At 34.0% G+C, this 24,200-nt stretch overlaps 1 protein-coding gene across 5 annotated transcripts in view; it reads right to left on the bottom strand.

The window, feature by feature from the left end:
- The window catches only part of DIAPH2 (diaphanous related formin 2), a 908,418-nt gene that overhangs the window by 539,696 nt on the left and 344,522 nt on the right, over window positions 1-24,200 (bottom strand). The gene's annotated exons all lie outside the window — the stretch shown is intronic.

The raw sequence follows: 24,200 nt of genomic DNA, 5'->3' as shown, positions 1-24,200 counted from the left end.
GAAGAAGAGAAAACGTGAGAAATAGCTACGTTAAAGAGCAAGAAAAAAAGATACCTGATAGTTTACAATATAGCATTAAATGTCAAATTTGTCACTTACAGGGTTTGACCAAAAAGAAATCACATATATACCAGTTTGGTGGATTTTTCTTTTATTGCAAAATTACAATTTCTTATTATACAGCAATGTATTTTTGGAAGATAAAACAACATTACATATTTTGTTTGTTGTATGCTCAAACAAAAAACCTGTTACAATGGTTCACAAGTAAAATGACACTCTTGTAGATAAGCAAGTTATTCATTTTTCTTTGTACAAGTCTATTTCTGTATAGAGATGTCAAAAATTAATTTGAAGATATAAAAGCATGCAATTAAAGTTACACTATGGTAAAAACTATGCCCATTTCAAGCTTATTTCTATTATTCTGTGGCTTACCAATACATGATCAGAAAGCATGATGTCTTAATGTCAAGAGTATTCATTTAAAATTATATCAAGTAAGCAAGTTGTATTTACAAAACCAGCAGCAGGGGCTGAAATTGTTTGTCTTCCTTTTAGCATTTTAATTTAGAGCTTTCTAAATGCAAATTAGGGAAAGAAAGTCTCTGCTCACTAGATGGTAAGTATATATTTTTTCTTTTTTTAATATCTCAATTGTATTAGTGGTGTTATTTTATTGGTAGTGTATTCATATGCGGCCTTCATGCATGGCCCTCAAAATATTTTATAAATATTAAAATAATGCCTATAATTTCCCTCCAACTAAATCTCTGCAATGTACCATTAAAATTATCCTTCACAAAAGGCAAATCATTACTCTTTTTATATTAAAAAATAAAGTGCTATTTTGGACAACTGACTTCCCCAACAGACAAAAACTGAGCAATATCAGAATGTACATCCCCCCCAGGATATAAATACAAAATAAATCCATGAAACTTAAAAGATCCCAAGCTATAAAACTCCCTCTGCTTTGGCCTTTCAATTCTCAGCTCCATTTTTATTACACGGCAACTAAAACATTACTCAGGTGAAGCAGTAAAAGGGGAGTTTTGAAAAAGTCATCAAATCCTCTCTCTGTCAAGCAAAGATAGCAAAAGAGTTTGAAAGATAAAGCCTTTGTGCAAAATAACTCATCACAGGTTCTCTAAAATTGAACTGCTAAAATTGGTGAAGCTTGTTCACATTCACAGAAAGGTATTCACTCACTTGATAAACTACCAATAGGGAAAACACTTCTAATCCCAGTAACATATACAGTCATAAATTTGTGACCTTTTCAGCCAAAAAACAATGTCTACTTGGTTTTGTATTTTTCACTAGATAATACAAAATAAATCTCATTTTCAAATGGTTAAATAAGTTAATTTTCAACTATCGGTATTCATGTCTACCTATTTTAAGCTATGGATATTGCTAGACAAGTATTCTTTAAAATCTACACTCCAAGGTTGCTGAAAAAATAAAAGTATCTTCAATGGATTTTATACCTACTTAAAATGGATTTTTACATATTTTAACAAACTATAGTGAGTTCTAAATTTTAGCAGGGTTTCACAACATAAACTCACTTAAAATTTGCCTCAATGTCAATTTAAGTAGCAAACAAAATAAACAAGATAAGAAGAAGCAATAGTTTCTCCACTTTAGTGACAATAATTATTTCATTTATTTGATATTTATGGGACTATAAAAGTTGGATTGACTTCACAAAATAGAATTGAGCAGAAATAGTATTTCGGTTTTTCTGACATGCATACACATGTATACACACATGCACACATGGGAAAAGTTGGTATGATAGTAAAACTCAAAAACCAAGCATTCATTATCTTAAAATGTAGCACAGTCAAAGGATTTCTGATCAGATTTTATTTTCAATGAGTGACTCATCTATTTTCTGGATTTTATGACATTAGCAATGGTCTGATATTCACTCAATGAAAACATAAATCAGAAGCCTGAGAGAAAGAAAATAAAGTACTAGCTTCCCAATCTACACAGAAAGAGGATTATAGCTCTACATTTAATATGAAAATTTTCAAAGCATAGCCATTAGCCATGAAAAGAAATCTCTTTCATGTTCAACAAATTCATCTAAGAAACATTAGAAATACATTTATAGATCAAGAAGAACTTCAACTTGGTCTCTTACAATATAATCATTGCAACAAATTCTAGGCAGTGATTAATGGAACTGGTTTTCATGTACATCATTCTATTTAATCATACTAACATCCATGTTAAAAAAGTATTATTATAATGACAGATGAAACTGAGATTTAGAGAGGTTAAGACACCTGCCCCTGGTGGCATGGCAGCCAGGATTTAAACTCAAATAGTCTAGCTTCAAATAATATACTCTCAATTAAACTGTTACAAAAAATAATAATAAATAACCTCTGCAAGAGTAATAGTTGGCAGATTATATAAGAACCTACCAAAAACGTATACTAATGTCTAGCCTGAAGGCATCACTGCTAGCTAGTTAATGTATAATCTTACAACTAAAGAGAAAAGGAATGACAGAACCAGAAAAAAAGATGAATTAACTCAGTTAAGTCTTCTTACTAAGTCTTCCTATTGTTTTCTGTTTATACTCTTCATTTCTACTGGTATTTATTTATTTGGAATGCTTGGTTTAGGTAAAAAGAAATCAACCCTGTTTTCCCCATCAAAGATATGTAAATATTACAAATTTTTTGCACATATCAACAGATTTAATGCCGAAAGTTTATAATGGGAAATTCATTAAGTCAAAATTTCCCATTGGCTTACACTGTCCCAGAAGAGTTAGTTCCAAGGAAAAATACTGCTTTTTTTGAATACCTCTGACAGCTTCTAACAGGGAAGATATAAAGAAATATTCATCACAAACAAAAAATAGGGAAGATATAAAGAAATACCCAGTACAGCCACCAGTTAACATAGCTCCCACACTGCACTTCTCTGCAAATAAATGTCTGAGGCATAATTGGAACATGCTACTCCTGTTTTAACTGAAACACTTCACAAGTAGAAATTTTAAGCCAGTAATCAGTACCATTCTGATTATCGTACCATTCTGTCAGCAAAGGTTATTCCCTTTTAAAGCCTTTTCTCACAAATGACCTCATCATCATCATCGGGTGTGCATAGGTTGGCAATTTCCTTTAGCATCTGTCAGAATGCCTACCACAGGAAGTACTCAATAAATAGTTACAGGAAAAAATATATGAAATGAGGAAATGAATGAATGAACCATATAAGGAATGATTACACTGTCATCAAAGGATAAGTCAAATATCAGTATATAGTAGACAAGACATTTGTTAAAACTCATAGAACTGTGTAACACAAAGGCTGAATCATGATATAAACTATGGACTTTAAGGATAATAATTTATTAATATTGTTTCATCAACAGTAAAAAATGTACTACTCTAATGCAAGATATTAATAATGTGAGAAATTCTGAAGGAGAGGAAAATTATATGGGAACTCTGAGATTTCTGCATAATTTTTCTGTAAGCCTAAAACTGCTCTACAAAATAGTCTATTTAAAAAATGAACAGCACATTTTCAAATTAGGAAATGCTACACCTGGCTAAAAAGCTAAACGTTTATTATTATTATTACTATTATTTTTAAAATAGTAAAAATAAAAATAAAGAAATGTTACTAACACTTCCAATGAAAGTTTATAGTCATCAAAAGACAGAGGAGAAAAACAATGAACACCATATGTATTATTTATTATTTTGATTTCCAAAATGTAGCAGTGCAAAAGCGCCTCCAGCAACATATACAAAAATGTATCAATCTACATATTAAAATAAAAATCCTTCAAAACAACCCAAATACAGACTAACAGAGCAGAGATACACGTGAAATTCAAAGTATATTCAATGCAACACAAGTCTCAAATCACTGGAAAAGCTAAACCACCCACAAGCAGGCTTCCTCAAAGCCCTGACATCTGATGATGTTAGCTACAGTTCTGTAAGGTCAGGTGGGCATAATATGTTTCTCTACACCATCCCAAGCTGAGAAATGATGGCTAGGCAAAACTGGTGAGAGATCTAGAAGTTAGGTGGCCCTCAAATAGACCGAGATTTAATAAATGTCTTTCATAATAATGCCTTAGAGAGACTACCACAGATACCATAATCTGGGGGAAGAAAAAAAAAAAAAACCTCAAGGGTAGGTTACTTGCCAAGTCTCAAGCTACAAAGTTTGTGACAAAAAAGAATCACACAATGAATCACACAATAAGAAATCATGCCTGGTTTATTAAATCAGTAAAACATTATATTCCCATATACAGAGTAGGAATTAAATGTGTAAATGAGATCAATAACAACAAAGTTCTCTGCAATATAATGTAGCTGTCAGAGAATCAATCAAGCTTACTACTCTTCAGTGAAGTCTGTGTGCCTGAGAAAGCAAGCAAAAGCAGTGTCTCTGGATTTGACTCATCTACATGGTGAGATTTTTAAATGATGATCTTTAAAGCCACTTTCAGATTTCAAATGATTCAGTTTTGTGACAGAGATATGACCCACTTAAGTCCCAGGAAACTTGAATACCTTCCACGTATTGCTCTACCATTACAAGACATCCAAGCCAATAGATGTACGATGATAGTGAGCTCCTCCCAGAAAGCAGGAGAAGCTGGCTGGGCTCCAACCACAAGTATAAAAGTTAGAAGTAGACTGAAATCCTGCCAAGAGACTGTCACAAATGGAGACTCAGGAAGAGAAATAGGAAAATAACAAATCCAGCTCCATTTGAATGGAAGCCAACGATAATGAATAGCACTACTTGTATAATTTCTCTTGAGTCCCTATCACAATTATTATACTCTTCTGTTTCCCTGAAGTAACTAATGTAAAATTTTTATCTAAAAGGGAAATTCTAGTTTCAATGGTCCCACTAATTTTAACAACCACCACAACCACAAAAAAACTACAGGTTATCTTAAAATACTTTAAAACAAAATTAAAAGACAAATGAAAACTTCAGGAAAAAATTGCAAACTGCAAAAATGGTGATAATGGGTTAATATAAACATATATTTAAAGAAATAAGAAACATACTATACCTGTAAAACAAAAATGAGTAAAACTATATGAACAAAAATTAGACAAAAACAAATGGTCAATATGTAATAAAGCTATTTAAACATAATGAGTAAGCAAATAAACATAAATAAAAACAATAAGATACAGTTTTCACCCATCAATTTAACAAATATAATACTTTTTTAAATCATGACACTCAGTATTTGTGAGTGTTCTAAATGATTGCTACTCACATATGGCTGGTAAGAATCTAAATTTGAAAGCCTTTCAGAAACAACTTTGCAATACATAACAAGAGTTCAAAACAACTCATATCCTCCCACCAGTAATTTCAATAAGAAATTTACAAAAGGATTTATATACAAGACTATTCTATGTGGCATAATAATATCAAATAATTTGAAACAATCTAAATATTGAACAACAGGGAAATAAATAATCTTAGTAAATAAATCAGCAAGAAAAAAATGAATGAACCTATTGAAAAGTGGGCAAATCACATGAACAGGCATTTTTTAAAATAAGATACACAAATGGCCAACAAACATGAAGAAATGCTCAGCAACATTAATCATCAGGAAAATGAAAATTAAAGCGACAATGAGATAACCACCTTATCCCAGTCAGAATGGCCATTATTAAAAAGTCAAAAAACACAGACGTTGCAGTGAGACGAGATCACGCCACTGCACTCCAGCCTGGGTGACTGAGAGAGACTCCGTCTCAAGAAAAAAAAAAAAAAAAAAGTCAAGAAATAATAGATGCTGGCATGGATGTGGTACAAAGGGAATACTTTTATACTGCTGATGGGAATGTAAATTAGTAAAATGACTATGGAAAACAGTATGGAGATTTCGTAAAGAACTAAAAGATCTATGATTTGATCCAACAATCCTACTACCGGATATCTACTCAAAGGAAAATTAGTCATATCGAAAAGATACCTGCACTTGTATGATTATCACAGCACAATTCACAATTGCAAAGATATGTAACCAACCTAAGTGCCCATCAACTGATGAGCAGATAAAGAAAATGTGGTGTTTGTGTGTGTATATGGAATACGACTCAGCCACAAAGAAGAACAAGATAACATTTCTTGTAGCAATTTGGATGGAACTAGAGGCCACTATCCTAAGTGAAGTAATTCAGGAAAGGAAAACCAAATACTGCATGTTGTCACTTGTAAGTAGGAGCTAAGCTATGGGTACACAGGGGCATGCAGAGTGGGATAATCGACACTGGAGACTCAGAAGGGGGTAGGTTGGGAGAAGGATGAGGGCTGAAAAATTATCTATTGTGTACAACATACACTATCTGTGTGATGTATATACTAACAGCCCAGGCTTTACTACTATATAATTTATCCGTGTAATCCAAAACCAATTTTACCCTAAAGCTATTGAAATTTAAAAAATAATGATAATAAATCATAGTATATTCTTACAAGGGAGTTTTATAGAGCCAATAAAATCATGTATTTGCAGAATATTAGCTTATGTTCCAAGAATAAATATTAGATTCAAAAAGCAGGTTATAGTATATACTACATACCAGAATAAAGTACTTATAAAAATATAAGCATACACACACAGTAAAAAACGAAAAACCGCAGACATAGGGAAACCGTCACTGAAAGAATAGCAAAATGAATAAAACGTTAACGTGCATTTTGACTTGTTCAAAGCTGGGACAGAGAGAATGATGGTTACTTCTAAATTGCAATTGCCAATTGCGTCATATAAATTCAAGAGGCCTTTTTAAAATTTCTCATGCTTCCTAAATGGTATAAAATGAACATACATACCATGAATGAACACAAAAGGAAACATGAAAATATCCCCCAAGGCAATGCTTGCAGGAAGGAAAGAGACCCTATTTTGTGGAACCTACAATGTCAGAGGACATACAGGCCAGATTACAGGCATTTGCAAGAGCAAAAAGTGCTTCGACAGGCAGCAGGAGATAAATATACATATATGTCTGAGATCTAACCAGCAGAAAGCCTGGTATGATTTTCTCACAGCAGTACTACAGTAAAGTACACAAAAGATGAAATGAGGCCATCTTATTGCCTAGCTAAATAGAAAAACAGATTCAAGAGGAACTTTTGTTACTCTCAATGTTTAAGAATAATATATTACTAAATTAAATGAGGTATACATTCAATTGTATGAATGATTCAGATTTGAATACTGGATCTACCACTTAAAAGTTGTGTAACTTCAAGAAAAATACTTAGCTCCTTAAACCTTTGTTTCTTCAACTATAAATTTGAGATTAAAAAAAATAGTACCTATATCTTACAAGGAATCTGCTAGCATTAAATGAGGAGACAGGTAAACTCATCCAGCACATTATTTAGCACAATTTAAATGCTCAACACTCAGCAAGTGTCTTCTGCTATTTTAATGATTGTCATCTACCTATTGCACCTCCCTAAAGTTTATGTCCCTAAAGTCAAACATGTTCCCATAAAGCAAAGAGTAGTCACACAAAGAATTAGTCTGATTTATGACCCATCTTTTGTCAATCTTGACTCTCTCTCTCAAAAGGTGCCCTGATAATGAAATGTACAAAATCATGTGCATTTTGACTTGCTCAAAGCTGGGACAGAGAGAATGATGGTCACTTCTAAATTTATTCCCATTCCTATTCTATTCTGATTACCAGCTCCACTAACTCCTTGCTTCACTTACACACATTTTGCACATATAAAGGTGTGAGTTCAGTACCATGGGCAACCATGAGAACACTGAACATAAACACCATACACAGCCTATTTTTCTGCTAGATGGCACATAACCCAATGAACTTACACAGAAATATTCTATTTCTTGCAAATAATCTTTAAGTTTATAAACCACTTAAGCTGTTATTGTTCTAATTTCACGTCTCTGAATTACTGAATTTTCTAAGAATATTGACTTCTGTAGCAGTTTCTAAGATATCCACAAACAGGAAGCACATAAAAATGTATTGAAGTCAGATATGAAATAAAATATTAATATTAATTGTGTATTTTACATAAATATAGCCACATATTTAAGCAATACAATGTTGAACTTTTTTGAAGGGCAGTGGCAAAAATCAGCTTAATTTCTCAAACTTCCAATATTTAACATTTATCAAAAATCCTTTTAAATTCCAAGTTTTCATATGTTAAATTTCAAACCTCAAATTACAATAAAACTGTTGTTTAAATGGAATAAAGTATCTAATATTCAAATTAATATTACAATCCTGGTCTATTTTCAAATATTATTCTTCTCACTTCTCTGGCTCCTTTTCCCATAAGCCTTAACCAAACTTAAAACAAATGAAATCTTTTTTTTTTTTTGGAGACAGGGTCTCAGGGGATCCTCCCACCTCTACCTCTCAAGTAGCTGGGACAACAGGAGCATGCCACCATGCTCGGCTAATTTTTTTATTTCTTGTAGAGACAGGGTTTCACCATGTAATCCAGGCTGGCCTCAAACTCCTGGGCTCAAGCAATCCGCCCATCTCAGCCTCCCAAAGTGCTGGGATTACAGGCATGAGGCACCATGTCCAGTCGAAATCCATTCTTTCTCTAAATCCTGCTTCAAGACTGATTTCTTTGGTAAAGATGCTTAGAATACCCAACAAACTGAATCCAGGCCTTTCAACTGTCTGGCTAGAGGTATATATTCTGGAATACACTATGATCACATTCCCTTATTTAAAATATCAAACTGACACTCAATATCTTGTACATATCTAATTCAAGAGATTGAAGTCTAACTATTTGTTGATTAATCAGTTAAATGAAGGATACTCACCTTGTTATATTTTAGACACTGTAGAAAATAGATCCACATTCATTTGCTCACACTATTTCATAATATGCAATTTCTTTTTTGCTCCAGAAATTGAGACTTTGCAGAATCAAAAAGTTAAAATACTATTTTAAAATTCTTTATACAGCATAACTCCTGAATTTCTCTTCATTAACTTCATGCAAAAATCATTCCCAATAATGAAGGCGTCCCATAGATCAAGACTACTTATATGAATGTATTCGTATTTCACGCTAATTAGCCCCTGTACACGTAATCTCTTTCCCTAGTGTGTCCAGTACATGTGTCTCTGTCCTGGATTGCTCATTAAATCCGCTATAGTTCATTTGAGCACTGCATCACTGTGACTGAATTAGACATTTCAGAATCCAAGGCCTATGATTCCTTCCTCTTGTGTATTTCTTACAAAATCTTACAAGCAAAGCTGTGGTAGTGTTGTAGAAATAATGCATACACTAGCCGATATGTTTTGTAAGTGTATAAACAAGGTTATCACAAAGGTAGACTGGTATCCTCAAGCCCTCCATTGTGCATGCAGGTAATATGCCCAGTATCTGACAAGGTTTGAGAAGTAGCAACTCTTATTCTTTTTAATGGGGACCTCCGAGACCAACAATGTCTAGAAAAATACCATGCTCACTGTTACACAGAGACTTTCCTAGATTACTGTATCCAATCCACACACACACACTTTTAAAAAAATTAAGTAACAGAGAGTGTTCAGTAGTTACAATGGTAATAAATTCCTCCTCAACTGTAGTGTTCTGAATCTAGTTTTTTTACAGGAGAAAAGAGGAGGTTATGTTAACATAACTCAGTGGTACAGGGGTCTCAAGTATAGATTAATTTTTAAATCGTTACATGATGGTAGTTTGATTTCTCTCTTTCTTCTAGTCCTAATTCATGAAATAACATTGCTGCAGGATGAAGTTTTTGACTTTTTTTTTTTTTTTAGAATGAGTTCTGTACAATCCCGAGGAAAGATATTTTGCAGACTTGACAATTCCACATTGATTTCCACTTTCCTATTTTTTGGAACCTTAGGCAAACAACATTAAAAAAAATCTGTTCTGTATATACCATGTAGATTATTTTAAAGATCATTCTATATCATACATACGTTTCTACTCACAATATGATTGAAACTGTTAATTATCTACATACATAATAATAAAAGTGGACTACAATGTTTGTTGGAACACTTATATTTTTCATTGACTTTTTAAAATCCTAATTTCCATAAACAAATAATTCTGACCAAATCCTATCAGGCAATATCTGGATCCTTTTGGTTTTCATTTTTAGCAGTAATAAAAGTACTTGCCTTTATTAAGTTTAATTCATAAAACAGTGTCACAGTAAAAAAAAAATGCATACACTAACAATGCTCTACAAAAAAATGATTTCAGAATTTGTATATTTTAAATTCAAAATCTGTTACATTATCAATAACTTAAAAGATAATAAGAAGATGGCTTTAAGACATTCCCAGCTGGCAGGGCAGTTCCTTCATGCTAATTACTAGAAAGACATAGACATGAAATATTAGAAGTCATCATCAAAAGAGCAAGTTAAAATCATGTTGGCCCTTTATACCAGTGTATATTTTCTTTTGAGGATGCTTGTAATTAATATCTACTCATAACTTTATCATCATCAAGATATAGACGGAACATATACAATTTTATTTAGAGTTTGAAAGTTTACACTGCTCCAGCAACTCTTTAAAAAAAAATTACTGATATGTACCACAAAGTAACTTATCCTGAGGGAATTTACCAATCCTTGTGACAGTAACTTTGGTTTTCCAGCTCTTTTCTTTCAAACATCTTTAAAGAAAGTGTTTACTTATGTTGTTATACTATTTAGACATTCTCTATTGCTTTGTTTTGCTTAAATACAGAGACTTTAAATAATTCATAAAATTCTCTATTTAGTTAAAGTAAGCTACGACCATTTTCAAAAGAAGAGAGTGAGAGAAAGGGGGGAAAAAAACCCTACAAGGAGAGCAACAAAAGGACTAATGGAGATAACCTTTCAAAAGGACATTTACTAGCATTCTAATGCAGCTGACTTAGTTTATTAGATCTGGCATCTTTCTGATCTCTGACGCTATTATCTTACTTAGGAAAAAAAGTACACTGTGAATGTGAGGATTTCAAATATTTAAAGTTGGAAACTGGTTTTAATTGTTTGCTAATCTTGCTCATAAAAATCTCACATTTTCATTTCTTGACACGGAATGGATATCTAGTCTAGATGTATCTATGGAAACCTAACTATATCTGAAGATCAAATATTCTCAACAAAATTTTTATAGCATATTAGGAATTGTTTTTCTACCAGAAAAAGAAGCAACCTCTTTGTAGATGGCTGGCAGTGAATTTCAGACTTTCAAAATACAGAATCCAGAACCTTTGGGAAGGATACCACACAATGGTTTACACATGTTCCTTAAGGGCATCATACTATCTTACTTAGAATTATAGTCCTTTGAGTAGACCAGGTCTTTAGTAAATGGTTGTGTGAAGTAAGCAGTTAATGATCCCAATAAAGATACTGAATTATTTGAGGAAAACTGAAAACTTAAAAGAGCCAAAGTAGTTAGTCACATAAGTCGGACTCTCTGAAACAAAGCAGTACATCCTTTAGGCAAAGGGTGCAAATAAAATTAAGTTTTCATAATATACTCTTTTAAAAATATTCCAGGAAACTTATGCAAGTTCTTTTGTAATTGAGATAATCTCTTTGAAATACTTCCTTTACACTAAGATTTGTGGACTTGAGTGCTTTTTTAAGCGGAGCACAGCAGTAATAGATGTAAAAAGAGATGAGTGAGGTAACACACTGGCCCCCTAAGAGCTTAAAAATTAGGGAAATTAGAATAGAAAAAAGCCTACAGATAATGGCTATTATTATTAATAGGTACCTAGTGGCATTAAACTGATCAGTTCAAAGATCTGGCACTAAATTGCCTAACCAACACTCAAAATTCCAATCAAAATGACAAGGATAAATTCAAGAAATAGAACCCTAATTTAGTAATTTGAGTAATGTAAAATAATAGCCCTTATCAAGTTCTAAAACTAAATTTTATAGTTTTTCTCTATATAGAATATGTACAAAGCTCTTATTCTCACTACTTTAAGACATGTGCAATGTCTTGCCTCAATTTATATTGCAATAAGCTCCAGACTAGTCTCTGCCTCAAGACCAAATGGCCCCTTCTCCATCCCCAACCAGGTCCCAAACATCTCTCAGACCATAATCAGAGTGATCTTTATAAGTATTTAATCTGACAGTGTTACTTCTCTGCTTAACATATTCTCATTCCATGTTAGTTTTAGAATAAAATCTAAACTCCTAAATACTGCAAGCTAGGCCATTAGTGAGTAGGTAACTTCATCCCTTTATGCCCTAATTTCTTATCACTTTCCCTAAAAGTACACTACCTATCACTTACACCAAACAACTTAGAGTTTCTTGAAAACACCACAGTTTCTCAAACCTTAACACATGCCTCAATGTGTACTCTCATTGTGTCTAGAATTCCTTGCTACTGCAATCCTTTTTCAACTGGCTAATTCCCATTCTGACTTTGAAATTCAGATCTGGCATCAACATTTACTGGGAATTCTTGCTTACTTCCCTTCATCTGAGTTCGGTGGCCCTCCCTCCTTTGTGGTCCTGCAATATCCTACTCTTCTCTTTTCTGGCATTTACACATGTTATGATAATAATCGATTACCTATCTATCTTCCCCACTATCCTTGCATTCCCTGAGGACACAGAGTCTTATTTATGTACCCCTAGCATTCAGCACAGTGCCTAGAAAATAAGTTTGCATTTAATAAATGTGAATTGACAAAAGAAAGCAGAAAAACAACTAGCACTTGCAATTAACATACTGTTAACAAGATTAAATACAGTGGGCATTCCCTCGATGGAATGATGCTTGAACCAAAGATGGGAATACATTATACTATAATAAACACCTTTTGTTCATTGAGGTAGGCTGTAAAGTTTATAGAATTATAGATTTTTCCATTATTTTTCCAACTTTCTGTATTGTATTATCACAGTTTAGGGTGTCCCCCCCCCCCCCCGTAGGTTCCAATGAATGCATAAGGTTATTCCTCAAAATTTTATCATTCTGCATTCTGATGAAAACTAGTTATGGAGACCTCTTGTCGGGCTCCAATAGCCAGTGGCCTCCATACATAAATGGCTCCCCTAAAGTCACCCATGGACATCACTTACAGAAAATACCTAAAATCCCCCTAAGTAGTGTGACTTCAGCTGACACACCAGGGCTGAGAAATGCTGCAAAGGGTGGTTAATCAGTGAGCCCTGAAAAGCCAGAACAAGTATAAAAAGGGTAAAAGAAGTAACAACTAATGAGCTGGACAGATATTGTAAAGTCCTGAGTAAAATAATTTGTTAAACTAAACAGGAAATCAAATCAAGTCTCAAAAATATGACAAGTAAAGGCACAAAGTCTCTAAAGTATAGTTATTGGCTTACAATTATTTTAAGCATATGTTTCTACTCACTACAATTTAAGCCATGACTCAGTTTTGAATAATTAGCTATACCATCATGGTACAGTTTACACTATTGTGTTTTCATAGTGCCATGAAAAACATTTCACTAAAAATCCACAGAGGTTAATGTAATTTTCCACTTAAAAATGAAACTGATGACAGATTATATACGTACAGTACACTATATCCGAATCAGGGATAGCAAAATTGAATAAGGTGATTTGAAACACACATGGGAAACACAAGGGGAAACACTAAAGTCATTCTGAAGATATGAATGTAAAAATATGAGCTCTTTATTCTTGTGATTTGTTATTTCCCCCTGCTGCCAAATATAGCTTATATCCCACGAGAAGGCATGGTACATGTATGCATAATACTGTCATATTAGATTACTAGTAAGTATAACAAAACCATCAAAAATATTTGTATCATGCTTTAGCACTTTCAACTGAAATGATATTTTGTCATACTGTTCTTAAACATAACCATCCAATTACTAGTAGAAAAAAAAGAAAATAGCTGTGATTATAATTTTTGCCAAAATATAGCAAAATGGACTTGTTTTACTGTTCTCTCCAGTACCCAATTATTTCTCTATCAATAATAGTCTTATTAATTATACCTTTTGAGGATTTCTCAAAAATTTCTCTTCTCCATCCCTACTACCTTAGTCTCCTCTATGGTTTTGCTGCAGATTTGAATGATGTTAAGTGGTCAACCCAGGGGTGGTTAAAAACTGTGTTAAGATTTTTGACTTTTTCCTCCATTTCTTATTCCTCATCTAATAAATATGAATTAATGAGACAGGATTTGTGACTGAATATTTTTCTAAGTGAAGAAAATGGGATCATATGAAACCATCAGAGAAGGTAATGGTGGTCGGTGCTTGGTGTGATGGAAACCATTGAAGAATGTTCAAAAGGAACCTGAGTCACAAACTAGTGGGAAGAAAAGCTGATCATCATAAGAAAGCAGAAGACTAAGTAGGTCAGTATGTATCAAAAGAAGAAAAAAGTAGAGGACACACACCTGCCAATTTCAAAACTTACTATAAAGCTATAGTAGTCAAGACATTGAGGTACTGCCATAAAGATAGACATACAGTTCGATGGAATAAAAATAAAAATCCAGAAATAATCTCTTACAGTCAATGAATTTTGGATAAGGGTGACAATTATGAAATAGAATAGACTCAATAAATGGTGCAGGGATGCCGGATAGCCACATGGAAAAAAAATGAAGTTAGGTAAAACAATGAAATTATTAGAGGAAAACAGAGGTATAAATTTTTGTGACCTTAGATTAGGCAACAGTTTTTTAAATATGACACTAAAAGCACAATAAAAAAAAAAACCAGATCAATTTAGCTTAATAAAAGTTAAAACTTTCGTGTTTCAAAAGACACTAACATGAAAATGAAAACACAACCCAGAGAATGGGAGATATCTGCAACAATTCAATGATAAAACGATGACCCCATTAAAAATGAGTAAAGGGGGAAGCTGAGGCAGGCGGATAGCTTGAGCCCAGGAATTGGAGACCAGCCTGGGCAACATGGTAAAACCCTATCTCTACAAAAAATACAAAAATTAGCCAGGTGTGGTGGCATATGCCTGTAGTTCCAGCTACTCAGGAGGCTGAAATGGAAGGATCACTTGAGCCCGGGAGGTGGAGGTTGCAGTAAGCCAAGGTTGTGCCACTGCACTCCAGCCTGGGTGGCAGAGCAAGACCCTGTCTCATTAAAAAAAAAAAAAAGAAAAGAAAGAAAGAAAAAAGTAAAGGATCTCAATAGCTATTTCTGCAAAGTAGATATACAAATAGGCAATAAATAAATGAAATGCTGCTCAAAATCATTAGCTACTGGGGAAATGCAAATAAAACCATAATACTCTCATACCCATTAGGATGGCTAACATTAAAAGCAGACAATACCAAGTGTTGCAAAGGATATGGAGAAACTGGAACCCTTTTATATTGCTAGTGGGAATGTGAAATGGTACAGCTACTTTGGAAAACTGTTTGACAGTTCCTCAGAATGTTAAACACAGAATCACCATATGACCCAGCAATTCCACTCCTAGATATATACCAATACATGCCCAGTAGAATTCAAAAGAGACATTCAAACAAGTACTTGTACAGGAACACTAATAGCAGCACTATTTGCAATAGCCAAAAGGTGGAAACAACCCAGATGTCCATCAACTGATGAACGGATAAACAATCTGTGGTATATCATACAACGGAATACTACTCAGCCATAAAAAGGAATGAAGTATTGATATATGCTACAACATGGATGAACCTTGAAAGCATAAGCTAAGTGAAAGGAGCCAGACAAAAAGAACACAGATTATGTAATTCCATTTATATGAAATGTCCAGAATAGACAAATACATAGAAACAGAAAATAGATTAGTGATTGACAGGGGTAGGGGTTTGAGGATGGAAGATGAGGAATGACTGCTAATGGGTACAGGTTTCTTGAAAAACAAAAACAAAACCAAGAGAAGATGTATCAGGAAGGTCTTATCAAACATAAAGATGAAGAATGATAATAGCTGAGAGAAAAGGTTAAAAGGTAGGAACTAGAGGCAATAGAGAGAGTAGTTTCAGTAGAGTAACAAACATGGGTACCACACTTCCAGGGGTCAATGAAAGGGCTGGAAAGTAGCAGATGCACTGGATATTGACATCATATTGAAGATGATTAGCCATGAAAATAATAAAATCATTTAAATGTTAGGAAGACAGGCACACTGAAAACAATTCCATGACCATTAAAAAAATATTCTATGAAATATTTTGGCATCCTTATTTCTCTAATGCAATTAATTTTCTAATACTTTAAGAAAATTAAAGCAATAATTATGTAAATGACCAAGCTTATATGTGACATTGCCACTGCATTTTACATAGTACAGCTTTTTAAATTAAAAATTGCAGTTTATAACTTTTCCTGTTATTGCTCTGAATCAATTATTTTTTTCCTAAAAATAAAGACCTGGATGTAATTGCAAGAAAAGTTTAAAAAGAAACATAGAGAGACTCAATGTTTACAAGCGCCTCAGCGTGTTGGAAGCTCTGGTTTCTTTTGGCGTCATTGGAATGCTGCTCTTTATGTAAGTCCATTGTGCAGTAATGAATGAAATGGCTACCGATGCTCTCTAAATAAAAGACTCACTCTCCCTCAACAGAAGCAGGTGCTATCGAACAGCTACTGTTTGCACAGCGACTTTCCAGACAAAAACTTTACACAAAAGGAACATACAAATAATTCCTGGGAGGCCTCCTCTGTGAATCTCCAAGACAATAGCCCAGCTGCAGTAACGCCACATGTGCCATTTTTAAGGTCAGTTTGGTATCTGTGCCTTTTTCATAGCACTACTACAAGTATATTTATAAGGCACATATCACTTAGAATTAGACATTTGAGGTTATATTTTATTACTGGATGAATGTCTTAGTATAAGGTCTTTATTGCAAACAATCTTTTGGCTGTTGGTGCTTACAGTTGTAACACAATTAAGTATTGCTAAGAAGTATCTTTTTAGCACTTTATCACCCACCATATTTTAGATTTATCTATTATTTTAAAAGGTAGCAGTTGCATGTAACTTACTTTGCAAAAGAATGAGATATTCAGCTTATAAAAATATGAAGTGATATGATTGATAATTTAAGAATCTACACTATAAGCCATGTGATTTATAATTTACTTTGGCACATAATTTATAAAAATATTTGTATCTCTATACTTCAATGGTATCCAGCAATTTCTTTAAAATAACCATCAGAATGAATAAAAGGACAGATAAGGCTTAGGTTTCCACCTAAAATTGTATCAACAGGTTTTCATATTCATTTTGGGACTTCTAAAATTCCTGTAGTACCAGATGTGTACAAAGTAAATTATGAGATAAAACAGCAATGCTACCCAGAAAATGAGAGGAAGGAAAATGATTAGAATCACCTGTTTTTTGTTCTTTTAAAATAATGCTAGAATACTGCTATGCTATTTTACAAGCATTATCAACAATGCCATTGATACTTAGCAACTCCTCACACAAGACATGCAAAGGCAAATCAGAGCCATTTTAAAGGAAGGCCAAGCAATATATTTTGTTAAACAAACAAACAAAAAAACTCTATCTTCTACATGTGAGAAAAAGCGATGTTGCTTACAATCCAATAATAAGACAATTATCAGTGTTTCAACAGGAAGTCTGATAGTCTGGATGTAAAAAGGACAGGAAGAAGGCAGAACAGCAGTCCTTAACCTAAATTCAGAACTGAAAGATCAAGAGAGCCATCTGCAGTTTGAAATCCAGAAATACGAAAATTCCTCTGACCCTCTATTTAAAGGCATTGTTTCTAGGGATGATTCTCCCAGAGCTCCTGATTAATTTGGACTTGGTTAGGAAAGTACATCACAATATAACTCAGATGTACTGCAAAATAATTATATTATGTTTTCAGTTCTATGATCCTTTCCATCTAAGATTTGTGCTTTCTACTTTTTTTTACAATTATATGTTAATGCATTCAACAAATAATCAAAATATATTCATTGAGCATTTACTACATTGGTTACTTTTTATTTCCTAACCAAATGGCAACAGAACTTGTATTATAAATGGTATTTTACTATCAACTATGCAACAATATGAGTCCCCATAAGAACAATCTTCAACTTTTGGGGGCACTATCAAAATATAAATTATCTTGCTTTTTAAAGTGAAGTTTCTACTTTCAAGTTTGGATTACAATGATTCTAAAATGTTTTATTATCTCTATCCTCAGTTAGGTAACCACAATGTCCTCATGGCCCATATTTAACATACCTTCAAATGAACATATCCAAGTTCATATATAAAGTTTTCAGGCAAGAGCACAGACTATTATGAATCAGGGTCTGTTTGGAGTGTTATAAGGTAATGCCATATTTGGTGTTGATACCTAAGTCTCTGCTGGATCCTAGAGTCCAAGGATATCAACATTTAGACAGGAAGAATAGGTCCTTTCCCATTTTCAGCTTTCACAATGGAGGAGAAACTCTTAACTGAGACTTAGGAGAAAGATGGCTGAAACTGTTTATTACTCTGTTCTACCACTTATAAAAATTAATATTACCACATGATTTCTCAACTATTAAAAAGTAATGATTTATTTTAGAGATTATTGCATTCTCAATTGATCTCTGGGTATGTAACTCTTTTTTTGTGTGTGAGACAGAGTCTTGCTTTGTCACCCAGGCTGGAGTGCAGTGGTGCAATCGCGGCTCACTGCAACCTCTGCCTCCCAGGTTCAAACGATTCTCCTGTCTCAGCCTCACGAGTAGCTGGGACTACAGGTGCATGCCACCATACCCAGCTTATATTTGTATTTTTAGTAGAGACAGGTTTCACCACACTGGCAAGGCTGGTCTCAAACTTCTGACCTCAAGTGATCCGCCCACCTCGGCCTCCCAAAGTGCTGGGATTACAGACATGAGCCATCACACCCAGCCTGGGTAGGTAACCCTTAAGTCTGGAGCTAAATCTATCAACACTTCATAAAACCTAACATGATCAAACATCAAGACTGTTGCTACCACAAGCAAACGTTTCCAATACAGTGATATATCAATTTTCTCAGGAATAACATCACTCCGACCCCCATCCAGGATATCAGAAAAATGAAACAGGGAATGGTGTCTAGTCAACAGAAGCCTATTAGCCTTCTTAAGAAGATGTGGTCAGAATTGATGAGTTGATCTGTTTTTAACAGATCAGGTCATTCTCAACTTAGGAAAGACATCAGTTATTTTGAGATGGAAATCAAGAACAGTCAGATTTTATTCTGGCTTTAATGATATACCTTTCCTATTGGCTAGTTGCTCTGTTTCTTTACCTCTTCTAATCAGATCATACTCAGGAGAAATAAATGGAAATATAAGTGAATCTATTCATGTCTGCTACTATAGTATAGCTATAACAAAATTTATGTTTGAACACAAACCCCCAAGCACTAACAGGGTTGAGGGAAAGAGGACAAGCCTTCTTTTGGGTGGAAGAGTGATAAATTACTGACACACACAAAGAGTGTGACTCTTGCCTCCCTAACCTACACAGACTAAAGCATGTCTTTCTCTGATGTGGGAATGATCTGAATCTGTATCTCTTTTAGAGACACTGGCTCTGGAATATGTGTAGATATGAATACGCTGGGTGTTCATTTGAAGGTATTACCGAATGTTTTAGAGACACCAGGGATCTCACAGAATTTCTCCATTTAGAAGAGTTTGGTAACATTAACTGATAACATTAAATGCAATATCATATTTTTAGCAAAATCTACACACAAAATCAAAATATTTTTCCAGGTAAAATACCTTAAATGTAAATTAAAAGTGTAAAGTTTTCTAATTTGCTTTGATTAGCCCATATATCTAAAGAAACAGTATCAATATCTTCTTGCATGACTTGATATGTAAGAAAACCCCTAGTATCCATCTCATTGTATTGCAGATGGCTAAAATTTCTTCCCAGACTACTACTTACCTATGTATTTTTAGATAGACTACAACTTGCAAGACTGAATTATGTACTTACATATTTTTGAATGCCTGTTGATTATTTATTCCAAATGTAATCTGATTTTCTTTGGTAATACTGAAGCAGGTTTGTCATCTTTAGCTATGTTTTAATAAAATATGTTTTATGTGTAGCATGACTGCTAAGATAAGGTATTTGAACTATTTATATAGGTAAAAAGTAAATTGCAAAGAAAACACGGAATCTAAAAAATCTCTTATAGCAACACGGTATAATCTTTTCCCTTAATGACTACATTCTTACTTCTATAGGTATGAATGTAAATCTGCTTCCAATATACTGTCCTAAAAAATACTTAGAACAGAAAATGAAATGCCACATTTGGAAATTCTTGTCACTAACGAAATGTCCTGTAAGTCAAGAGGTGCATTATGATGAAAGAGTTGAGTCTGAGCTATGAATCCAGACAGTGTGGGTACGAACTCTAGCTCTCCCACTTACTAGCTGTGTGACCTTGGTTAATTTACTTAAGCTCTTTATGCTTCGATTTTCTCATTTATAAAATGAGGAAAATATTAGTTTTCATTGGGTTACTGTTAGAATTAGTCCATGTGCATTAAACACTTAGAGCAGTGTCTGGTACATAGCAAGCACTAGATATGTGTTTGTAAGTATTATTGGTATACTCTTTAAAATAATCTAAATCAATTCATAGGTATACAGAATGATACCCAAACCATGAAATTTTGAATAAAGTTAAACAGAAAGAAAATACTAGAAACAATGAAAGAATAAGAATAGCAAGTCTAATATCCAAGATAAAGTAATTAAAGTCTGAAAATAAAATCTGCATTATTTCCAATAACAAAACATTATAATAAATAATTTCAAACTACTACTGAGTTAGAAACCCAAATTATCAAATAAATGTCTAGATGTGAATAAAATTTGTAATTGCCAAATACTTAACATATCCCTATAGTACATAAACATGTAGTTTTTTTGTTTGTTTGTTTTTTTAAAGAGACAGGGTTTCACTCTTTCACCCAGGCTGGAGTGCAGTGGTGTGATCATAGCTCACTGAAGCCTTGAACTACTGGCCTCAAGCAATCCTCCCGCCACAGCCTCCCAAGTAGCTAGGACTACAGATGTGCATCACCTGGCTAATTTTTAAAGTTGTTGTAGAGACGGGGTCTCCCTATGTTGCCCAGGCTGGTTTTGAATTCCTAAGCTGAAACAATCCTCCTACCTCGGCCTCCCAAAGCACTGGAATTACAGGTGTGAACCACCATGCCCAGCAACATAGTAACATTTTAAGGAACATAAATCTCTCTGATGAGACGAATTTTGAGAATATTATTTAAAAGTTAAAAATAATTATCTTGGGATGTCAGAATGCCAGATGACAATAATTTTTTGATGTATACAATATTTTTTTCCAAATTTGCCAATGATATTTCCAGATTTTCCACAACAAAGTATTAATTTTATAATGAAATAACTTTACTAAAAATAAAATGCTCATCAATAGTTTTGAAACATTTTCAGAGAAAAAGCTAACAATGTAAATAACTTACATTGTAAATAAAAAGCTTACATTTGTGTATAGATATCTACCTGGAGAATTAATGCAGGTCTTCTTCCCCAAAAATTAACCTTCACAGCTGAACTTTTACTATTCCACCTAACAGAAGAAAAATAGCACCACGCCATCTTCCAAACAAAGGTGGTCAGATTGGACAACACCACACATTGTCAACAGTGAAAGCAGTTTATATGCAAATGCACATAGCATTTTATAGGCTAACCATTTTCACAGTTACTCATTATCCTGAATATAATCCTAAAACTAGATAGACCTAATATTATTATCCTTACTTTACATTGAAGGAAAAAGGTTCAGAGAAGTAAATTGACTTGCTTGATGTCAGGGCTAGAAAGTACAGAGCTGGGATTATAAAGCGGCCTTCTGATTCCCAGTCAAGTAATAGATCCTACTCTCTATCAGTAGTTCACAGCTTCACCTCCAGTAATGCAGACTTAGGTTTTCTTTCCCTGTTATTCCCATTGCTTTGACACTTAGCAAATGCTTCCATTATAACAACTGTTTTATTAGACTGTTTCTTTATAGGCCCGACGATCTATTATACTATAAGATTCCTGATGACAATAATCATATAGTTTCCTCTTTGTAACCCCAGAACAAGGGAAAGTACTCTGCACAAAGGAAGTGCTTAGTCACTGTTTTCTGAATGGGAACTATAGTGTAAATTCATACAGGACATTCCACTCACCAAGCCTCAGAGTATGTTTCTTTATCAAATGTACTCACATATCAACAACAAATGACTTACTTTCCCTAATCATTTCTATTACTATTCCACTTATTAACTATTCCTTATATTTCAAAATATTATACTTTTCATTAATTTATTATTAATTTCATGTATACACCTTAACGTCATTTACATTATATTCTTTGCTCTTTAGGAGAGTCTTTTGTAATATTAAGTCTAAACACATTACTCAAAGCTCTCAACCTCCATTCATACAGCAATAATACGTAAGACTTTGTTGCTGGTGGCTCACGCCTATAATCTCAGCATTTTGGGAAGCCAAGGCGGGTGGATTTCTTGAGGCCAGGAGTTCGAGACCAGCCTGTGTGACATGGTGAAACGCAAATCTATAAAAATTACCAAAAGGAGCAGGGCGTGGTAGCATGCACCTGTAGTCCCAGCTACTCGGGAGACTGAGGTGCGAGGATCACCTGAGCCCAGGAGGTCAAGGCTTGCAGTGAGCTGTAATCGTGCCACTGCACCCCAGCCTGGGTGACAGAGTGTGATCCCATCTCAAAAAGGAAAAAAAAAAGTCTTTCTTTGCGTAAGTCCCTAAGGACACTAAGAGGAATGAAAGATGGTCCCCATCCAGCAAGATCTTACCTTCTGGAGTAAAGACAGACTTTTTACTTCTCAAAGAGTTAAGAACATCTGAAGAAACCAAGAGTAATGCCCATCTTACTTGCAACTTCCTCTTTGATGGCTCAAATAATCTTCCTTATATATAATAACATTTGTCAATAGGTGATAATGAGTACAACTGCAAAATCACCTTGCTACTACAAACACCACATGTCCAAAAGTTAACTATAATAGTCCCTCCTTATCCATGGTTTAATTTTCTACAGTTTCAGTCACCCATGGTCAACTGCAGTCCAAAGATATTAAATGGAAAATTCCAGAAATAAACAATTCATAAGTTTTAAATTGTGTACCACTCTCAGTAACATGATACAATCTCTCAGTGTCCTGCTCCATCCAGCCTGGAACATAAATCATTCCTTCATCCAGCATATCCACAATGTGTATGCTACTCACCCATTAGTCGCTTAGTAGTTGTCTTGGTTATCAAATCAACGGTAGAGGTAACGTGCTAGTGTTCAAGTAACCCTATTTTATAACGGCCCTAATGCACAAGAGTAGTGATGCTGGCATACTGTTTTTATTGTTCCACTTTATTATTATAGCTGTTAGGTTCTTACTATGGCTAATTTACAAATTAAATTTTGTCGTAAATACATATGTATTTGAAAAAAACATAGTATTTACAGAGTTCGGTACTATCCGCAGTTTCATTGTAGGTTTTATATCCCCCTGTGGATAAGGCAGGGCTACCGTATTGCTAATTAGAAGTAGGGGGGACTAATGTATTGTTAATTAGAAGCAAGTTCCATAAGATACACCTACATGCACACACGCATGCACACACACACACAAGTAGCTGCAGAGAGCACTAAGTAAATTAAGAATTGTGTTCCTGAGTCAGCGCAAGCAAGGGCTTATTTATATAGTATGCTTCAGGTTTATTCTCACTAGAAAATGTTACAAACAATGACATTAACCATCCTTTGTTAAAATGTATTGATACTGAAGCCTGTGTTAACTAGATTACCTGAACAGAGAAGTGAATGGGTCAACTGCAGCACCGCATAGCCAAGAGCTTGAATTTTCCTTGTCCTTTAGGATTTCTTTTAATCCAGTTGATGTTTCAGTTGAAATGGCATTATTGCCATTAGCTTTAGGATGCAGGTAGATTTAAAATACAGGAGTCGTGACATTACAATCTGATGTATTCCCCCAAGGATCTGTTTCACATAATGATGCGACAATCCTAGTCTTTTGTGATTTTTATAACTTCACTAACAGCCTTAGTTTTTTAGCAGAAGACTTTCTTTTT

The sequence above is a fragment of the Pongo pygmaeus genome, chromosome X, assembly GCF_028885625.2.
Source record: "Pongo pygmaeus isolate AG05252 chromosome X, NHGRI_mPonPyg2-v2.0_pri, whole genome shotgun sequence".
In the NCBI taxonomy this organism is placed as follows: Eukaryota; Metazoa; Chordata; class Mammalia; order Primates; family Hominidae; genus Pongo; species Pongo pygmaeus.
The sequence above is the reverse complement of the archived record's forward strand: the minus strand, read 5'-3'. Positions and strand labels throughout refer to the sequence as shown.